This window comes from Brachycentrus maculatus, unplaced genomic scaffold (genome assembly GCF_059751285.1).
Source record: "Brachycentrus maculatus isolate JH-2025_06_01 unplaced genomic scaffold, ASM5975128v1 h1tg000142l, whole genome shotgun sequence".
Taxonomy (NCBI): Eukaryota; Metazoa; Arthropoda; class Insecta; order Trichoptera; family Brachycentridae; genus Brachycentrus; species Brachycentrus maculatus.
In genome coordinates, this window is record NW_028280895.1 from 352,860 (window position 1) to 375,000 (window position 22,141).

Here is a 22,141-nt window from a genome sequence, read left to right on the forward strand (position 1 = left end):
TTAGATCCATATTTTAAAAATATATTGAAATGTATTAAAAAAAAGTATCAACCCACTTTTTGAACTTTTTACTGTTCAACAGATCTTTTTAGGTAAAACCTGAATATTTTTTCTCCATTTGAAAAAAAATTAGTATATTTAAAAAAATAATTAAACAATTCATTTTCCTCAAAATGCAAAACCAACACTTTCTGCCCTATAGCGGGTAAATATTATGTTAAAATTATGCCGCTTTTGCTGGGATATAGTACATTTTTTGGACATTCCGAAGACATGCAAAACGGAAAATTGACGATTTTTGATTCATGACATTGTTGAAAGGAGTGAGCGAAATGTCAATTATGATTGACGTACAAAAATTATTTTTAATGATTGGTTCTGCTGTTTCCTGAGTCATAATGTGTATCATTTATTGTAGCTCGTGTTGATTGTCCAACGTAAATAATGTAATAGAAAATATGCGATATAAAAACAAGGAAAAATGCGTAATCACTCTTTTGGAGGCGTTTACGTACCATTTTTTGTAGTTGTCTAGGTTTTTTTAAGTGCCGAATACATAAAGACTTGCATCATCGCTATTTATCTCACAGAGGACAGACGAATTAGGTAGATATTTATCGATTTGGTGTAGTAAAAAAAAACCATGAAATTCCTTTATTACTCCTGACATCATCCCGCCGACCAAATTGCCGGTCAATGTTTGAGACGAAAAAAAACAATAAAGTAATAAATACATACAGGCAGACCTCATCATTCGCATTATTCGCTATTTCACACATTTAATTTTTTTATTTTATTTTATTAAAATTAAACACTTGAATAATCCACTTTATCGAGTTTTATTTTTATTTACGACTAGCTTCGAAAACGACAATTGTTTTCATCTTCTGGTACAAATTGAAACTAACGAATAAAAATATATTTAGGTGTATATATATATATATATATATATATATATATATTAATAAATATAGGGAGGGGGGTTAAGGAACAACGTTTTTTTGTAAAAGGAAACATTGATAATAATGGTGACGTATTTTGAAACAGTATATTATTAATCATTGTTTTATCTGAATTTAAAATTAATTATTTTTTTTTTGTTTGGAAAAAATGTTTTGTTTCCATGCAGTTGTTTCCATTTCACACTATGAAATGCATATGAACCAGGTCCGTACTGTGAAAAGTCTTATGTACGTACTGAATTGAATGTGATCCCAATGGAAAACGCATATCTCAAGTGCGTAGGGCGATCTATAATAGTACCTAATTCAAGTTAAAGAACTCTCTATAAAGAAAAAAAAGAGTAAAATACAACTATAATATTTATATAATATTTATTCAATACGTACTTGGTAATTTTTTATAAAAACAAATTTCAGTGCATTTTAATTTTTTTTTCATTCGTTAAATAGATTTCTGTCGCACAGAACTGAATTGTTCAAGTTTGTAAAAATATTAATACGTTTATGAAATAGCAAAATAGCGAAATTCCCCAATTACCCCGAAAAATCATGTTTACCCCATTTGGGGTAATTTACCCCGTTTCCCCTTGGGTAAATTACCCCAAATGCTTTTCTAGAGATATTTAATTGACCGTGACCTGCTCGGCCGACGTGACCTCATCTTGTTGACACGTGGACACAAGGAACCGGGACAAAAGACAGCAAGTTGTGGACATGTGACAAGCCGCGCTGAAATGGGTCGGATCCATTTTGTGGACATCAACGTCACGCCCCCACAAAGCGACAGAACACTGTTTACGCGCGTAAGTCAATATATAGCTACTTAGGTGCATATGTGGGTACTTGCCAATGATTGAATAAATGTGTTCACGTATGCTGGTAGGTACCGATCAGATAATTTCTTTGACATTCCGAATCATTCATCAATGTAACTGATAAAGCGAATGCCATGATTGACTTCTGATGACCGAAGCGTATTGATTAATGATAAAATTAATCGATTGATCTTCGGAATCAAATAATTGCATTTGACATAATATTATTCACAAGTATTTTATGTATTGATTACTTGTAAAAAATATTACATATTTGCCGGCAGAATATAGTAAGTACTAATGTGAGGAAAGTTGTTTTTAAACGAGGACGGCCGAAAAAGACTTCACACGATCAGATCAATCAGAACCTTAAATCTGGTGGTGTCAAAAGTCTGCGTAATCGGAGGGCGTGTATGACTAGATGTATGGATGTGAAGGGAGCGAAGAGTGTATGTCAAGACAGAAGGGTGTGGCGTTCCATCATCTCTGCCTACCCCGCACCCCTATGATGCATAGGGCACTGCGTTATCTTGATCGTTTACACATGAAGGAAAGGTGATTAGCCCTCCCCTTCAGGTCCAGTCCAGGGTAATAATAAATAAATATTACAGTAAAAAAATCACTTATAAAGGGTCCGCCAAATAACTTTTTTTTTTTGAAAACAGGGCGCAAAACATCGAGTGTAGCTTCGGCTGTGTGGCACGTAGCGCCGTCCTGTTGAAACCAAATGTTGCCAATATCCTCCTCTTTAATTTTTGTGAACAAAAATCCGTTCAACATGGCCCGATAACGATCGCCATTGACTGTAACGGCCACTCCTTGCTCATTTTCAAAGAAAAATGGCCCAATTATGCCTCTGGACCAAAATCCGCACCAAACAGTGACTCGTTTTGGGTGTACCGGCTTTTCAATGTATGCGTGCGGGTTTTCTGTGCCCCAAATACGACAATTTTGCTTGTTTACATACCCGCCAAGATCAAAATGAGCTTCATCCGAAAAGATGATTTTTTTGGCAAAATCGGCATCTTCTGTAAGTCGATCGCAGGCCCACTCAGCGAAGCGAAAACGCATTGGATGGTCAGTTGGCTTCAACTCCTGAACCAATTGGACTTTGTATGGCGTCATACCAAGGTCTTTATGCAAAATTCGTCTCAATGATGTCTCCGAAATGTTCAATTGTTGAGAACGACGGTGAATTGATGTTGATGGCGCTTCACGCACACTTTCTGCCACAACATCGATATTCTCGGGTGTACGCACTGTTTTTGGCTTTTCACGCTTTGGTTTATCGATGAGGATGCCAGTTTCTTTCACTTTTTTCACAAGATAACGAACATACGGAGCTGACGGTGCTTCTCTTCTTCCAAAAACCGTACGCAATTTTCGCACACATTCTGCAACATTACCATGATTTTCAAAGTAATGTCGCAATATTTCCCAGCGTTGTTCAAGCGTATACACAACCATATTCGCTTAGCGGAAGGATAAAACTAATTATCTGTCAAATCAAACATGAGCTAAGTGTTACCATTCACGAAATAAGCACTAGTTGAAAAAAAAAACTTTAGATGGCGGACCCTATATTTATTTGACCTACCCTGGGAATCGAACCCCGGACCTCCAGAATGGTAGCCGCCTTCGCCTCTGTAGTGTAATGGTCATATACAAATATACCAGTTTTTAGTTGGGTAGTCAGTTTTCCACAATTCATAAACGTTGGTTTCACATTTAAATAGTTTTTATCGGTTTTTATAACAGATATTTAATTTTTCCTGTTTCTCACGTTTCAAACTGTGTTTCGACGCATTTTTTCCAGTGTCCGTCTCATTAATATCTGTCTCTGACGCATAACAGAGATACTTGAGTAAATTTCCAACAACTTGTCTATTTATCATACTACACATCTCGACTACGTCCCAGGGCATCATGACATCATTTGTCATCGAAGGCAAAACGCCGCATTCTCTCGCACTCTTGAAATCAAACGGTCCTCGCTCGTGAAATTGTCAACGCCGTAATAAATAACAATTAAAATTATATTTCTTTTTGTTTGGTTTTCAGACCAATTTATTAAATAAGTAAGTGTCGGGTTGTGGTCCCGTGGTTAGTGTCGAGGACTTTCGAGTCAAAGTTTCTCGGTTCGAACCCACTCTACCACAATTTGATACATCGCTCACTCCTTTCAACAATGTAATATTTCAAAAAAACTTTTCAGGAGATCGTTTTTAAAGTTTAAAAATATAATAAAATGTATAAAAAATATATATCAAACCACTTATTGGAGTTTTTATTGTGCAACAGATCTTTTTAGGTAGAACCTGAATGTTTTTTCTCCATTTGAAAAATATTTAGTACATTTGATAAAATAATTAAACAATACCTTTTCTTCAAAATGCAAAAACAATACATTCTGCCCTGTAGCGGGTAAATATTAAGTTAAAAATATGCTACTTTTGCTGGGATATTGTACATTTTCTGGGCATTCCGAAAACTTGCCCGACTGATTTTTTTTATAATTTATTATGTATTATACACAGAAATAATATGCATTATATAATATATTTTTGTAAATAATAAAAACAGAAATATGGCTCTTTTTCTAAAAATTAAAAGAAATAGTTAGAGCTACTTCTTTGCCAGGGTGACATTACAGATACGGGCAAGTCCGCAAATGCCCATTCCTTTGCCCGTATATCTTATTATTCTGCTTGGTGTAGACCTTGTGGCCTGTTTTTAAGAAGGATTAGTCTCTTGCGATGTCAATTCCCAGCTTTCGATCCATCTCTTTGGTCTGCCAGAGGGGTCGTCTACCTTGGGACAGTCTTGATGGTTCCATTCTTTTCACATGCGCATACCATTGTCTCCTTCGTTGCCTTCCCCACCTAACGACATATGTTACGGAAATTGGGCAAAGGGCTAAGTAGTCACTACCGTGTGTTGATTTGAAAAACCTTGATTGTATGACAATTCACTTAATTTTCTAGTACCTACTCTATTTTCTAGTATGACAATGTACCCGGTCCTCATTCAAAGTGTTCACGGGTCGCTTATGTCTGCGAGTTGTCTTATCCAGGACGCATTACTCATTCACGTTGACAGTTTAAAATCTCAAATGTTTTTTCTAGTGACGGAGATTTTGCCGCAGACCTGGATAGTGGATTCCTCCGGCACTATTTTTAGAACTTTGATCATCTGCTCAACCGCTTGGCGCCCTGACAGCGCTCCGTACTTTGATAATTTATATCAGAAGCACATGTCAATTTTTTACCTTTCCCGATTATTATTTCTACTCGCTAACGATGATATCCCCGCTGCGGTCTGACGGTCGACTAAATTATCTATTTGTTGTTTTTGACATCATTATTTTCACTACCTGTATTTTTATTTGGGATTCGGTATATTTATTTTATCTTTATATAATATACTTTATTTATTTATTTTATTTGTTCGGGAATTGTACAGCTTTACATTTCAAAGAGTAAAAAAAAAATAGCTACATTAGCAATAATAAACATATCTTTACATTACATAAAAAAGTTAACTTAATAAAAATAAAGCCACTTTCACTATTAAAACACGAAGAAATAATAAAAAATAAGAAAAAGGAATGGAAGTGTGTGTGTGTGAGGAAGGGAATAAAAGGGTAAGGGTATGGTATAAAAATATAATTTGCCGGAAGAAAAAGGAAAGGAGAGGAATTAATGAGAGTGGTTAAAGGATTTTTTTAAATCTAGCTTTGAGTGTACGAGGGTCTACAAACATTGTGACGTATTTAAATTTCAAATGGTATATATATAACGTGTGGTACTCACCTGTTCATATATAGCGTCTGACGTGTACATCTACACACAATGCTCGCATGCACGACATTATCTTATTCTATAGCTTTGTATTGTTATGATGACATTGCTCTCTTTTGCCCCACTTCCGTGACTCCTTTTCTTTACGTTTTATCTTTCTCCTCTCTCATGTAACAAAATGTGCCTAGTAAACGTGACGCGTATTTGGCATTATTTCTTGTATTTCACTGTTAATCGTTGTGTTAACGTCACTCTCTTTTGACTCCCGTATCGTCGGAATGTGTAGCTTTCTACTACTACTTTCAGCCTACTACTTTTTTTTTAAATGTTAGTATATTAGTACATACCACTCACTGAGATTTTTATTTCTACCGGTTTCGAGACGTACCCGTCTCTTCGTCAGGACACAGCATGCAGATAATACTACCTTTCACTACCAAAGCACTATTTACACACTTAAAACTACACAAAATGTTTAACACATGCGATTTTGGTCGACCCGAGGATCAACATGCACTAGGGGTTGCAGTACAAACATGCATTAGAAGCCGAGGTGAAACATGCACTAGGGATAAGTTACAATCCGACGAGTTTATATACTCGCAGGTTGAAAGGAGTGGACAGGGTTTGAATTGAATGTTGACGAATCTTGCTTAACCGATGTTGAATAAAATAATGGACTATACTCAACTAATAATGGACTATCCTACACAAATAATGGACTATACTCCACAAATAATGGACTATACTATGAGAAGTTTCACTCAAATTCTCATTACTTGCTCATGTAAGGCGTTTACATGTTGTTTATAATGTGTGTATATTTCCACGAAACTGCGTCGTTCATTTACTGAATGAATAAATATATGCGACGTGTGAACTGCTAATTACTCTTCTGCGCAGAAATTCCCTTTGTATATTTCCCAAATGTGCCTCATTATGCCTAATCCATACTATAAAGCTCCCCTCTTGGCCGAGTACCAGATTCCCATCGTATATATTCTTGTACTTTGAAAATTAACTTAATTTATGGACGTGTGTATATATATTCTGATATTTTATAGTGTCAGCCCATTCAAGTTTCAGGACTCGTGAGTTTTTGACCAAACACTCGATCACTTCCTCACCCACTCTACTCGCCTGATCTCGCTCGCTCATTCTGACTTCTTCTTGTTCCCCAAACTCAAAAGAACTTTGAGAGGAAGACTTGAGACACTTCACACAAAGTGTCCAAACACTTGTTCACAATTCTGGATTTTTTCCTTCATCTACGTCCTATTCCTCATTACTGAGGGTTGTGACCCTTGTGGAAGCAATGACTCTTCTTCAGTTATCTCTTGACTGCGCTGTACGTAGCATTCCAACCACCGAGGTGCCCGCTGCTGCCTTAATTTAATCGGTCCATCGTGTGGTATCTTCCTCTCCCTTTCTTCTCCTCCAGGCTAACGACCACAACAAGTCGCTCCAGGCTATCCTCGTTGCCATAAGCAACGCGTCCAAAGAACTGGATAATCCGTCGGGTACAGACATTGGCCAAAGTCAAGCCGTCCAAGCGTATTTCCTGGTAAATGGACTCGTTTGTGCGTCTAGCTGTCCATGGGATTCGAAGCACACGCCTCCAACACCACATTTCGAAAGCGTCAATTTTTCTCCTTTCTGCTGCTTTAATGGTCAATGTTTCAAAAATGGAGTGGACCAAGCTCCTAACAAGCATCATCTTGGTATTGTTACTCACACCCCGGTTTTTCCAAATTTAGTCTAGCTTAGGCAATACGACGTGTAATCTCTCCCCCACAAGTTTCTTCATAGCTGATTAGAGATCCAAGGAACTGAAACTATTTTACTATCTCTAAACCTTCGAATGAGTTTCTAAGATCACCAAACTTGTTAGATCGATCGATCTATCATCACGATTTATGTTTTACTTTCGTTTATCTCCAGTCCCAGTGCCTTGCTCTCAATCTCTACTCGTTTAAGGAGATCCACCATCTCTTTTGAGTCTTTGGCCAAAAGTGATAAATATTTCTATATGTTTCAAGAATTTGAGTAGTGTGGTAGTCAATCATGGGTAGAATTGGTGAACAAAGTGTTCAAAATGATTATTTTAACTAGCCTATGACGGTGTCGTAGGACCTGTAAATGCCCAGACTTACATATTCTACTTTTTTGAACCCTACATTTTTTTATCGATGTATTTCTCATCGCTACATATAACACATGTATATGTACATACTTCAAACAACTGGTATGTGTACCTTACGGGTATGTATTCGAGTATGTGTGTGTTAGGTCAACCATGATGGATACGCCTACTTTTTTCAACGCTACATAGGGTATCGCATTGAAATAATACCGTGTTATTATTATCATAGTTGGGTGAATGCAAGGTGATCAATCCTGCGCTTCAGGTGCCAATCTAAGGTATCGTAAAATACATTGAAAACAAATGATATGTATTTAAAAAATGTGGATACTTAATTTATATGACGCCATTTAAGTTTATTCCCTTTTTAGAGCACTCGCTGTGATTATATTGAGGAAAAAAATATGAAATGGTTTGGTTGAAAATTGGGTTATTATCTTTTTATTCTATATATTATTATACTGTACATTATGACACCTGTACCGCAACAGCTAAGGCACGCTGGCCCAAGTTTCCATATTGAAATCATCTCTGGACGTTTTGAATTTGAGTTTTACCTAGTAAATACCAGTATTTCATAAAATCTATCGTGACACTTTTTTCGATGCATAACGCATCATTTTTAAACACCGTATGCATCGAAACACGCGTCACAACAGATTTTAAGAAATAGTGGATTTTACTTAGTAAAGCTTAAATTGAAAATGGATAGATTTTACCACAAGTGACTGCCGAATCAATTTATGAAATCATCTCGGGAACTTACTTGGACTAAATATGTCGTTTTTTTTACATATTTAAATGCTAATCAAAATTTTACTTTATTTAATACTATTTCTTAAAATCTATGTTTACTTGTGTTTCGATGCATTTCGCATTATTTTCAAACACCGTATGATGCGGAATGCATCAAAACACGTGTCACAGTAGATTTTATTTGAAGAAATAGTGTTATTACTAAGTTAAATTTTAATCAAAATTGAATTTTTTTTACCACAAAGTGACTGCGAATCAATTAATAAAATATTAAAATGCTACCTACATTAGCACAGGCATAACTGTACCTAGTGAGGAAAGACTGTCTTATATATTTGCTTATAATTTTAATAAAATTTTACTAATTGAAATCGTGTTAGATATTCCTTTTAACTGTTGCAAACAGATTTGTTGTATTTAGGATTTTTCACGAAATGTGTGCAAGTCTTTTGTAAGGGAATGTAATTAATTATGAGTATTTTCATGTTTTTTATGTTTTAGAATTTAATAAACCCTGATGATGACAAGGTTGTTGTCGAAACCGGTAGGTTTAAGTGTACGAATAATAAAAAAGTGGTTAAAACAAAGTTGTTCAATTTTATAAAGTTTATAAAATGTGCCACAATGTATTTGCAAAAAACATCCAAGAAAAGATTTTTGTAGTATTTGAAATAATAAACGCCAATTTTGGCAGAGAACTGAATGAACATGATGACATTTAAAAAAAAGTGTAAACTAATCGTTAAAATACAATAGCACCTTATTTTATCAAACATACAATAGGACATACATTCATTTTGCTGTTATGGTGAAATCTACAATAATGCATAACTTTGCTCCATAAAAATTGGGCTAGGTGTTCAAATCGCTCACTCCTTTCAACAACGTCATAGATCAAAAATCGTCAATTTTCAGTTGAGCATGTTTTTGGAATGCCCAGAAAATGTACTATATTCCAGCAAAAGCGGCATATTTTTAACTTTATATTTACCCGCTACAGGGCAGAAAGTGCTGTTTTTGCATTTTGAAGAAAAGGTATTGTTTAATTATTTTTTTAAATATAATAAATATTTTTCAAATGGAGAAAAAACCTTCAGGTTTTACCGTAAAAGATCTGTTGCACAGTAAAAAGTTCAATAAGTGGCTTGATATTTATTTTAAATACATTTCATTATATTCTTAAACTTTAAAAAATATCTCATGAAAATCAAGTTTATTGATATATGACGTTGTTGAAAGCAGTGAGCGATATATGCATTAAAATTTGATAATTCTTGCCCAACAAAAAATAACAATTAAAAAAGCACTCGGTAATGTGGAACGCACGGGTGAGTCGGTATTGTTTTATTTGATATTATTTCTAATCAAAGGTATGACGAATTTTATTGCAACCATTTCACAATTAAAATGCAACGTACCAAGCATTTATATCGAAACACGAAACTAAAGATATGCAGATAAGACGTGTCGTGTGCACAGGGTGGCGCAAAATCAATCACCCTATCGGAAGATGTTATAATTTTTGTAGATGGCGTCGTGCGTCAATCATATTTCAAATATGTGAACTAGACAGCTGCAGTTTGCAAATGAATTGATAAAACGGCCACAAATGTGTATCAACACTGAAGCAGCCATTCGACAGAAATCATCTTTTCCACCTCATGGAAAAAATAAACTAACTTACCATCACGCCGCTTCTCCGCAGGGGTAGACAGAGAGTCGAGAGCCACACCACTCTGTCTTTGCAAACATTCTTCTCCTCTTCTACATTCATACATCTTCTCATACATACCCGACGATTATTACGACTCCTGACCCGGCCGCTTTCAAGTATTTGACGTACCTGATTGTGCCAAGTTTTCCTCGGTCTTTCTCTGCTTCTTTTTCCATCTAAATTCACCTCATAAATTTGTTGAACCGTTCTTTCCTCACTCATACGTTCCTCATGTCCAAACCATCTCAACACACCTTTCTTAATTTAAAAAAATAAAGGTTAAAATAATGATTTCTAGTACTCAATTTTTTTATTCAGTAAAAAAGTTATTCATTATCAAAATTGTGTTTGTATACTGCTGATGTTTAGTTTACGAATATCAAATACGATTGACGTACGAGGCCATTTACAAAAATTATCAGATCTTCCGATAGGGTGATACATTTTGCGCCAGCCTGTACGTACTAAAGTCATTGTTATTTTTAAAATACAAACACACTTTAATTTTTATTTTTTTTTAATTATTATTTTAATTATTATTATTATACCGCTCACTCCTTTCAAGAACGTCATAAATCAAAAAACTTGCTTATTCAAGAGAACGTTTTTAAAGTTTTAAAATATAATGCAATATATTAAAAACAAATATCAAGTCACTTATTGAACTTTTTACTGTGCAATACACCTATTTAGGTATTTATGTCTCTATTTGAAAAATATATAGTATATTTAAAAAAAATAATTAAACAATACTTTTTCTTCAAAATGCAAAAACAACACTTTCTCCCCTGTAGCGGATAAATATTAAGTTAAAAATATGCCTCTTTTGCTGGAATATAGTACATTTTCTGGGCATTGCGAAAACACGCACAACTGAAAATTGACGATTTTTGATTTATGACGTTCTTGAAAGGAGTGAGCGATATGAGGTTAGATTAAATTAAAATTGTTAGGCACTGTCAGGAGTTAAAATCAAGTCTAGGTCCTAGGTCAACGTTAAAATTGACCTGGTTTCAATTCCATTTCTCATTTCAGTCATCTGAAAAAATAAAACTGAAAATTAATCTAAGTAGCATTTTTATTTTTTAAATCAAAGTGTCCCTCGCATATCGCCTCCTTCTGCATCTTCAGCATATTTATTATGTTAACACACATGGCTACAATATTACACACAGGGTTTGCTACATGTGTGTCTGTCTGAGGTCTTCCCTGTATAGCCTACATATGCACAATATGTAGAAGCGGGCACATGCATGCGTATCCTAGATGTGTGTATTTAGTAATATGTAGGTCCCGTCCCTATAGTCTGTTTTGTTTTTTTAGTGCATCCTTGCTTAGTTAGATTTATTCACAGATTTGAAACTTAATACACGGTGGTAATAATGTATGAGACAGATCGGCTGTCCAAACTTAAAACACAGTATGGGACATTTTTTTAGTACGTTTTTTTCGCATTTTTGGACTAAGTAGAATTTACTTAGTCCAAAAATGCAAAAAAACGTTTTACAAAAAATGTCCCTTGCTGTGTTTTGAGTTTGGACAGCCGAGATGTATATGTTCAATTATCATCATCATCATCATCATCATCATCAGCCTGTGTCCGTCCACTGTTGAACGTAGGCCTCCCGCATGAGTCTCCATCTTCTTCGATCCTCCGCCTTTCGCATCCAGGTCACTCCCGCTATTCTTCTTATATCGTCAGTCCATCTTGTAGGGGGTCGGCCGATGCTTCGTTTGCCAGTTCTTGGGCGCCATTCCAATATTTTTTTCCCCATCGACCGTCGTCTCTTCGACAGATATGTCCTGCCCATTGCCACTTGAGTGTGCCTATTCGTTGGGTAGCATCCATTACTTGAGTTCTTCTGCGTATTTCCTCGTTTCGGATTCTATCTTTATCATCAAAATTATCATAAAAATTATCATAAAAATAAAATATATACATTTGTTATTGTTGAACGTAAAATTCAGATAATCTCCCTTTCCCCCGTATGATTCCCCATGATGATGATAAATAATATAAAAATGTATTTCATTTTTTATTTATATTTTTTAACCCTCTCTGGGTTTTCCGTGCCGAGGACACATTTTACAATATTAATTTTTAATACTAATTAATAATAAGTGTGGATTCGGTTCTGTGACGTTATTCGTAGCCAACTTACGAAAAAAACGTTTTTACGAAGGCAAATTTTGCAAAATAAGGTGATGAATAGAAATAATGATTATATCTACAACATTTTGAGTGTGTCCAAATACTTGTTCACAAATCTGGATTATCTCCAATTGTAGGAGTATTTTTCATATTGTTATTTGACATTCATCAAAGATGAAGAAGAATATGGATGTCTGGGCATTTACGGGGCTGACGACCGTCATAGGCTGGTTAAAGTGATCACTTTACACAGTGTAACATTCACCAATTCTACCCATTATTGACAACCACACTACTCAAATTCTCGGAAAAATTATTAATAAATTCCAAGAATTTGAGTAATGTGGTTATCATTAATGGGTAGAATTGGTGAATGTTACACGTGTGTAAAGTGATCACTTTAACCAGCCTATGACGGTCGTCAGACCCGTAAATGCCCAGAATTGGATATTCTTCTTAATCTTTTATGAAATGTTAAAAAAATATATATATATATATGAATGATTATATCGGCTATTATAAACACTTCACGAGTCTAAGACAATCCTTTATTAGTTAAGTATGTTAAATTAGAAATTCCTCCCGAGTGATAATACCCTACTAGCGATGTTTACACACAGCGCGCTAGTGACATCAGCAACACCCTGTACCGCACCACGTGACCGCCCATCCCACAATCCGCGGCGAGCTCAGCCGGTGGCAGTGAGCAGTCAATCGGTTCCTTCCGCCGCGCGACGAGCCGACCCGAGAGCGCGAAGCCTGGTCGATCCTAAATCCCGATACCCGCCTAGACCCCACCGTCGCCGGCTAACTAAACCAGGCTACAGAGATACTTGTTGAATGTGACAAGAATCCCTTCTTTCTATGGACTCTTTCTATTCGCATCTCTTGCATTTTCTTGGTGAAATTTCTAAGGTCAGGCTCTGTCTACTTTACTTTATTTTCTTATAAGAATTTTCATTTTTTTACTGTTATTTTTTTCTAATTTATTTAATATATTTTCAAGAATTATTTATTTCTCAACTATTGCATTTTTTTGCGAAATATTTAAGGGCCGGGCTCTATCTATTTCAATTTATTTTCTCATAAGAATATGTACATTTTGATTAATTATTTATTTCATATAGTTGCAAGGGTTTTATAAATTTCATTTAATTCATTTTTAAGACATTTCTATTTTGCAACTCTTGCATTTTCGTAGTGAAATTTCTAAGGTATTATAGGTTCCAGACTTATATATATATATATATATATATATATATATATATATATATATATATATATATATATATATATATATATATATATATATATATATATATATATATATATATATATATATATATATATATATATATATACCATATTTATGTTTTATTAAAAAAATATATTTAGTATTAGTTACAAGAAAGAGTTTTTTTCCACACTTTAATTCATTTTGAAGATATTTCTACATATTTCACAACTCTTGCATTTTCTTTGCGAAATACCTTAGATCAGGGCTCTATTTATTTTCTCATAAGAATATATATATCCATATTTTTATATTATTATTTATTTCACATAGTTACATGGGTTTATTTTAATAAATGATTGAATTCATTTTCAAGACATTTGAATTTCAAAACTTGCATTTTCATGGCGAAATTTTTAAGGTCAGGGACCATATTTTCTAATGAGAATATTCATTTTTTATTATTGAACTTTATTAATTAATAAAGTAACAAGAGATTTTTCTCAATAATTTTTTCAATTTTCAAGGCATCTGTAATTTACAATCTTCATATTAATTACGCTATTCTATGCAATAAAGAAACTAAGCTCTTGTGCTTGGAGAGGAACTTACTATTTTATTGTTTGTTTCATGGTTTTGAAATATTTATCAAATTCACGACATGATGAAATTACAAATAAAACTTCAACATTGTTTTAACCACTTTTTTCCAACCAGTTTCACATGTTTCTCCTTGACGATGACAAGGGACGATACCAATTTAAAAATGGTTAAAATAAAAGTCCTAGTTTTATATTACAAAGTTTACAAAATTTGGCCCAAAGTATTTGCGAAAAATATTCAAGAAAAAAACGATTGTTTTTTACAACGTGAATATTATATTATTTTTCATCTAAGGGTTTAAATATAAACTTTTAAATATAATATTCAAGCTTTTAGATTCGAAACTAGTCGTAAAAATATAATACTCAAATGGTATAAAACAAATCGCTCACTCCTTTCAAGAACGTCATAAAACAAAATTCGTAAATTTTCAGTTGTGCATGTTTTCGGAATATCCAGAAAATGAACTACAATATATCCCAGCAAAAGAAGCATATTTTTAACTTAATATTTACCCGCTACAGGGCAGAAAATGTTGCTTTAGCATTTTTATGAAAAGGTGTTGTATAATTATTTTTTTAAATAAACTAAATATTTTTCAAATGGAGAAAAAATCTTCAGGTTTTACTTAAAAAGATCTGTTGCACAGTGAAAAGTTCAATAAGTGGCTTGATATTTATTTTTAATACATTGTGTTACATTTTTAAACTTTAAAAACGTTCTCCTGAAAAATCAAGTTTTTTGATTTATGACGTTCTTGAAAGGAGTGAGCGAAATGTTGTATTTTTTAATTGATTTCAAATAAATTTTTAAAAATATTATTTTTCTTTATTTGAATGTATTTGGCTGTATTTGTCTGTATTTGTCTGTGTTTGGCTGTAGCCTTTTGAGTGGTGTTTTTATATCTGGTGACCTCACATTCCAGTCTGACCAAAGCGCTGAGCAGAATATGAATGATTGAAATCTGAGTAACGTTTACATTTCGTTTCTTTTGTCTTCAATTATATTCTGTACATATTTATTTCCAGATTCGATATCAACGGCGAAGGATAAAGAGTACGAATACGGTGAATATTAAATTTAAATTCGTGAGTTCTTCAGTGCTTCCGTTGTTTGAATCATGTATGAGATTCGTAAAGTGCTTTAGATATTTTATTTTCAACGTCCCATGTGCGTAACACGTGTCTCGGGAGCATGCGCATTCGCTAAATGTCAGACACCTGGTGAAAATTATTAGATTTTGAATATTTTCAAAATCTTTCAGTGCCGCGTTCCTTTGATCCTGGTAATTCGAAGGATATTTCTAGTGTTATTGTGAGAATTAACAAGTGTTTGGGTTGTCGTGTGTTTCGTGGTTTAAAGTATTGCGCAAAAGGATGTAAAGTTTAGTGTTGTGACGTGTTGGCGATACAGATAGGCCATAATTGTTTATTTAAATAAAACCCGAGCGCGATCCCTGAACGACCAGTGTTTACTGACTATACTGTATTTTTACTACCTGCTTCGAAAAGGGGAATTCTGAGGTAGGTTTTTTCAAGTGTCTATCCTAAACGTCGTAGCATTTAAATAAAGCGTAATGGCAATTTATCAAAAGGCATTACGCTTATTAATATTGTCTTAAAATTACTAATTTAACTTAAAAAAATACTAACCCATTTTTAATCTTACCAATTTATGTTTTATACTGACAATTTTTGTTGAAACTACACTTTATACGAGTATTATGAAATAAAAACCACATACATAGTTTTTTTGGCATAAAATTTTATTTGACCAGTGACCGAGTTTCGTCGTAACCGGCGTCATCAGATTGATGTGAGGCTTTTAGATTTACGTTAGTGCTGAGATTTTTTTATATGTATGATCAAATTACTGTAATTTTTTTTTGCAAAAATGGTCCATTTCAAATTTAGTGGACATTATAAAGGCGAAAACTTTTGATTCTTAATTTTTTTTTACTGAAATAAGTTATTTTTTTTATATGTTAATATTATTGACGAGCCGGAACTTCCTTGCTTGACCTCCAAAATACACTAGCGTTATCGTCGGTATATCGACTGCCTAGCTTTTGGCTAGATATGCCAGAGTCGATAAATCGATTTTTATAACAATGATAACATTAAATGACAAGTTTCAACTAATTAACTTTATGTGATATAAAATAGTATTAATTAATACACATGACTATACTTTACTTCACTTACTGGGAAAGATAAGATTTTTTAATAGGATTTTTTTTTCATACTTATATATAGAATATTATTATTGACGCATATATGTACATATATATTTTTTTTCTTAACATCGCTCAATTCTCCTTTAAATATGAATTTTAAATACTTGGTATTGCCAGGAGTTTTTTGGCCATTTTATGTTCTTTTCAAACTATATTCGGCTAGTCATTCGTTCCACGTGTCCAAACCATTAAGACATGTGTGTTAAGGCGTACCTTTTAAATTTTTATCTATAGTGCTTATCTCAGCCTTGCATTCTTTTCTTATTTCACGATTCAAACATCTATCATACATCTATTACAAATCAAAATATTCCAGCAATATTTATTTTATTGCTTTAAAATTTACACTTCGCCCTGTGTTTTCTTATTGGTTACATTTTTTATTTGTGTTTCATTTCAGTCTTGTAAACCTTAATTCTCTTTTAAAAAATGAGTACTTTAAATTACACATTATGAACCTTGTTAAAATAAATAAAAAATTAAGCATATCCTAAAAATAAAACAACTTTGTTTAAACCACTTTTTATTGGTACACTTTATCCAACGGATTTCGACAAGAACCTTGTCATCATCAGAGTTTATGTAGGTAGTAAATTCTAAAACATTGAAATACCCTTCCCTTACCAAAAACTTCCACGCACTCCGTACACCATATGAAAATACGATTTAAAAAATATGATTTAAAAACTCCTAAATGTTATTCTATTGTGTATTATCACAAAGTATCTGCGAAAAACATTGAAGAAAACATATTCTATCTTACAAAATATTACGAACTTTATTTATCTTACTTGTGTACGTATCATTTGTGATTTGAAACAAGTCACGAATGTGAGAATCATAGATAGATCCTTTTCACTCCAAGCCTCTGTATAACTTGCCCAATTCGACGTAATAGCTCAGAGTAGGTGAACTCTTATTGTATTCTTTTTTTCCGTCTCCCACAACCAGTTTCGTTGATGACTTTTTTTGTATGCGGCCTCTTGCCTACGAACTCGCGAAGGAATCTGATATGATTCCCCCACCTTTTAATGATTTGAAATTAATAAAATTCATCTACTATAGCCGACATTTATTGAGAATAGGTGCCATTAGTTGTTCTTAGATGGTGATGGGGTTTTTTCAACGAAATTATTTATATTATTTTTTGACATCTCATCAAAGATGAACAAGAATATGGAAGTCTGGGCATTTACGGGGCTGACGACCGTCATAGGCTGGTTAGGGTGATCACTTTACACACGTGTCAAAATAATATGAAAATAGCTCCTGTGATTGGAGATAATCCAGATTTTGTGAACAAGTATTTGGACACACTCACAATGTTGTAAAGAACTTATTTATCTTTCATTAAAATTATTTTATTTAATTTATGTTTTACTTGGTATATGCCACTATTTCATGATAAAAAAATAGTGGTAATTAATAATAATAATAAAACCCTTATCCGCACCCCAATGGTGCATAGGGCACTGTGTCATATTAACGCAGTGTTATATTAATCGTTTACACATGAAGGAAAGGTGATCAGCCCTCCGCTTCAGGTACCAGTCCAGGGTGATATTGAATAAATATTACAGTGAAAAAATCACTTATATTTATTTTACCCCCCTTGGGAATCGAACCTGGGCCCTCCAGAACGGTAGCCGAGCGTGCTGACCATTACACTACGGAGGCGGACAGATATATATATATATATATATATATATATATATATATATATATATATATATATATATATATATATATATATATATATATATATATATATATATATATATATATATGTATATATATATATGTATATATATATATATATATATATATATATATATATATATATATATATATATATATATATATATATATATATATATATATATATATATATGTATATATATATATATATGTATATATATATATATATATATATATATATGTTTATATCCTGATATACACTTCTAGCTTCCTTCACATCCATACATCTGGTCATACATAGACGTAATTTCCTAAATACTCGAAGCGTGTTAAATAATATTTTAATACACACGATGCTATTTAAATTTGAAAAAGTTTACATTTCAGATTTATTCACACAAACTAATTAGTTTACGAATTTGTTTGCGTCATCAGATTTATTTAGGTGATATCAACGTTGAGCAATCTGTACGAATTTTAACGAAATTAAGAATTAAATACTTTTCCTAATTTTTTTGACTTGTTGAATTGTGTGTGGTCATCATTGATATTTAAATAGCTTTTTATACATTGTCATCGCGAGTGTTTTTGCCTAGAATTTTCACTCATGAATCACATGAAATTATAGTAACTTTAAACATAAAGAGTAAATCCACTCACAAGTAGGCATAGGCTATGAAACTTATAAAGTTGAAGCCTGAGTAGGGATATGATAAACGGTGTTGCATAAGCCGTAGCTAGATTTCAGAGTCACTTGGACGTTAGGTAATTTAAAAAAAATACATTGTCATATAATTTACGTGTATATTGAAATGTTAAAATAAGTGTATTAATACCAATGACATAATTTTTCAAAGATTATGTATGGTATGTAAAATATATTTCGTACGATATATTATCCTTCGTTATACTTAAATATTTTTAATATTTTATTTATTGTTTCGGCATTAACTTTGTGGTAAGACATGTAACAATGATTAAAGTTAACACTTGTTTTTTACCACTTGAGTTTTATTATAGACTATATGTTTCAGAAGTTAAACTTCCATTATTCAGGTCTGTAAAGTAACTAAAATATAAAATATAAAATTGTTCTATAAATAAGGAGAGGGGAAAGTAAGGGGAAGGGGTAAGTCAAGGGACGGAGTTTGAAAACAAAGGAAAAATGGAAAGCAACGGTGAAGAATTTTGAAACAATATATTATTTAATAAATTATTATTAGAATTTAGGTTTTTTTTGGATTTCTAAATTTTCAAGATAATTCATAATTTGGCCTTTATATGGAACAAGGTGTAATAATTTTAATTTATGAGAGTGAAATGAGTGATTAGTATCTATTATGTGATTTGCAAATTCCGAAAAATAATTACTAACAAGACCGCTATGATGTTTTTTTAATTCTAATCCATAAATTTCTCGCAGTTTGGCCAATATATTTTTAATATACATATTTTAATCCCTTTGATTCCACAGTTTTTTTCACAATGCTAAAGATTAGAAAAGATTTTATACGCATTACTGTGGCTCGGTCTGGTTAAAAAGCAAAGAAATAAATTCGGAAACATTTATTTATATCAACCTTAAAAGTGTTGGGCTGTGGTCCCGTGGTTAGTGTCGCAGACTCTTCAATCAAAATTTCTCGGTTCGAACCCACTGAATCACAATTTGATACCTATTTCTAATAAGTATTTTTGTAAATAGTTCAAACACAAATCTGTCTCTTTTCTTTAAAAATAAGTACATGAAGCAACATTGCAACATTAAAAACATTGAATCCTAAGTGAACACCATTAGGTGCTCACTTTACCAGCCTATGACAGGTCATAAGGCGTGTTAATTCCCAATATTTTTATATTCTTCTTTATCTGCTGAGATGTGAAATGCCATATGTAAACGTTTAATTTTTTTCTTGAATGTTTTCCGCAGATACTTTGTGGCACATTTTATAAACTTTATAAAATTAATTTACTTTGTTTTCACCTTTTTTTTTATTAATACAATTTAGCCTACCGGTTTTGACAATACCTTGTCATCATCAGGGTTTATTTTAAATAAAAAACATTAAAAACATTAAAATACTCTCACCAAAAACTTCCACACACTCCATAAAAATCCTTAATAAAACGTTTAAGATTTTATTTTTATTTTTATAGATGATAGTGATTTGCTAAGGCAAACCACAGTCTTTTATATATGACATAAGTGTTCAGGCGACTCTCCATCAAAGATCTTTACAACTTCCGTATTTAATGTTTAACTTTAAGGCCCTGTATTCGTTAAGTCGCAACTTAATTTTCTCTAAATCTTGGTAATATTTTACGTAAATGATTTTTCCTTAAAACGCGTTTTTTTTAACAAAATAAGATTTTCTTCGAAATAATTATATGGTTTTGAAAATAAGAGTGTTATTGAACGGTACAGAGTTATAAAAATATTTAAAAATGTTTTTTTTTGTTCATAAATACATACTAAAAAAACAACAAATATCCAATATATGTATATTACACGTCTTTCCACGCCTGATTTTTTTTTTGTTGAAAAAAAAATCTGGCGTGGAAATTCGTGTTACCTCTACGGCGGTCGTTCGGTGAATAAATTCTGTTTTCCTTTGTATCCCCTTAATGTTGATCACTCCGGATTCACTTCCCACGATTTCTCAGCACTAATTTCACCTAGAAAATGATATTATCCAAAGCAAAAAACCGCTCGGGTTTATTGAAATTCATACATACAAACAAATAATACGTCGATGTAACTACCATGAATCTCACGCATGCATAGACATGCTTTCTCTGCACTTTTCAACGTTTAGTTACCGTTTAGAGGAACATATTGTTACAGGTATAATATATGATGTTTTCATATCTAATCTAATAGAAATACATACATGAATAACTATCACCTTGTATTTTATTCCATGTATATCTACTTCATGGAGTACGATCTATAATAACCAATGGTAGTATAGATCGCCTTATAAATTAATTTTGCCACATTATTTTAATATCTAGTAACTACTCATAATGTAATATATGGTTTGTAACTATATAAATGACAATATGCGTAGTTAGTTGGTATTTAAAGAATGTAGTATGAAGAATTTATGAGGCAAATATAACAAAAGAAGTAGAAGACCGAGGATCAAGGAAGACTTGGCATCAATAAGTGTCTCTAATACTTGAGTCGGAATAATCAAATACATATATTGTATATATATATATATATATATATATATATATATATATATATATATATATATATATATATATATATATATATATATATATATATATATGTAAATATATAAATATATATATATATAAATATATAAATTTTAGGAATATTTATAAAAATACTCTTTTCATTCTTCATACATTCAGGAATCTCATCATACATGTTCATACCCTTAAACATTATACAATTTTGCGATTTTATTTAATTGATTTAAATGGCAGTCTTATTTTATCCTTATATCTAGTACTATATTTATAATTTTATGATCTTATTCCTGGCTTCATCCCAATTAATCGTCTTCGTATACTTTTGGGGTCATCTCTCTTCGTTCTTAGGATGTAGATCCTTCTATCATGGATAACGTCACCTAGGCAATGCCTTCGAATCATATTATCTTTCTGTAGCATCCATGAATTGTCTTCCTCCAGATGTCTTTTGAGGCAGATCCATGGCGATTGCCTGGTTTTCAATATGATCATGTTCTCTACGTCCTATGCGCCCATACCATTTCAATTGCCCTTACTCTACCTTACTATTGATGTCTGTTACACCCAGGCTTCGACGAATGCGTGAACTCTTTATTTTGTCTCTAAGTAAGGGACACTCCAAATGATCATCTGAGCATTCACATTTCAGAAGTTTCTAGGTGCCTAGAGTAGGTGTTATAAATCGTCCAATTTATTATATATACATATATAAATAAAGCTTGATCTTTGGTCTCAATCCTGTGGATTGGTCTGCAGCAACAAATGACACCTCCTTCAACATTCCAGTCTATTTTGCAAAACCCTCT

General features: G+C 32.6%; 1 protein-coding gene across 5 annotated transcripts in view; it reads left to right on the forward strand.

Moving 5' to 3' along the window:
* The window catches only part of LOC148308973 (polypyrimidine tract-binding protein 2-like), a 552,278-nt gene that overhangs the window by 10,896 nt on the left and 519,241 nt on the right, over positions 1–22,141 (forward strand). For 3 of the 5 annotated variants that reach the window (XM_088260791.1, XM_088260787.1, XM_088260792.1), the window contains exons 1-2: positions 13,049–13,257; positions 15,208–15,702. The exons of 1 other annotated variant lie outside the window; for it this stretch is intronic. The gene's annotated coding sequence lies outside the window, so the exon portion shown is untranslated. Of the gene's footprint in view, positions 1–13,048; positions 13,258–15,207; positions 15,703–22,141 lie in introns of those variants that run through there. One more of the 5 variants, XM_088260789.1, reaches the window with a different exon arrangement.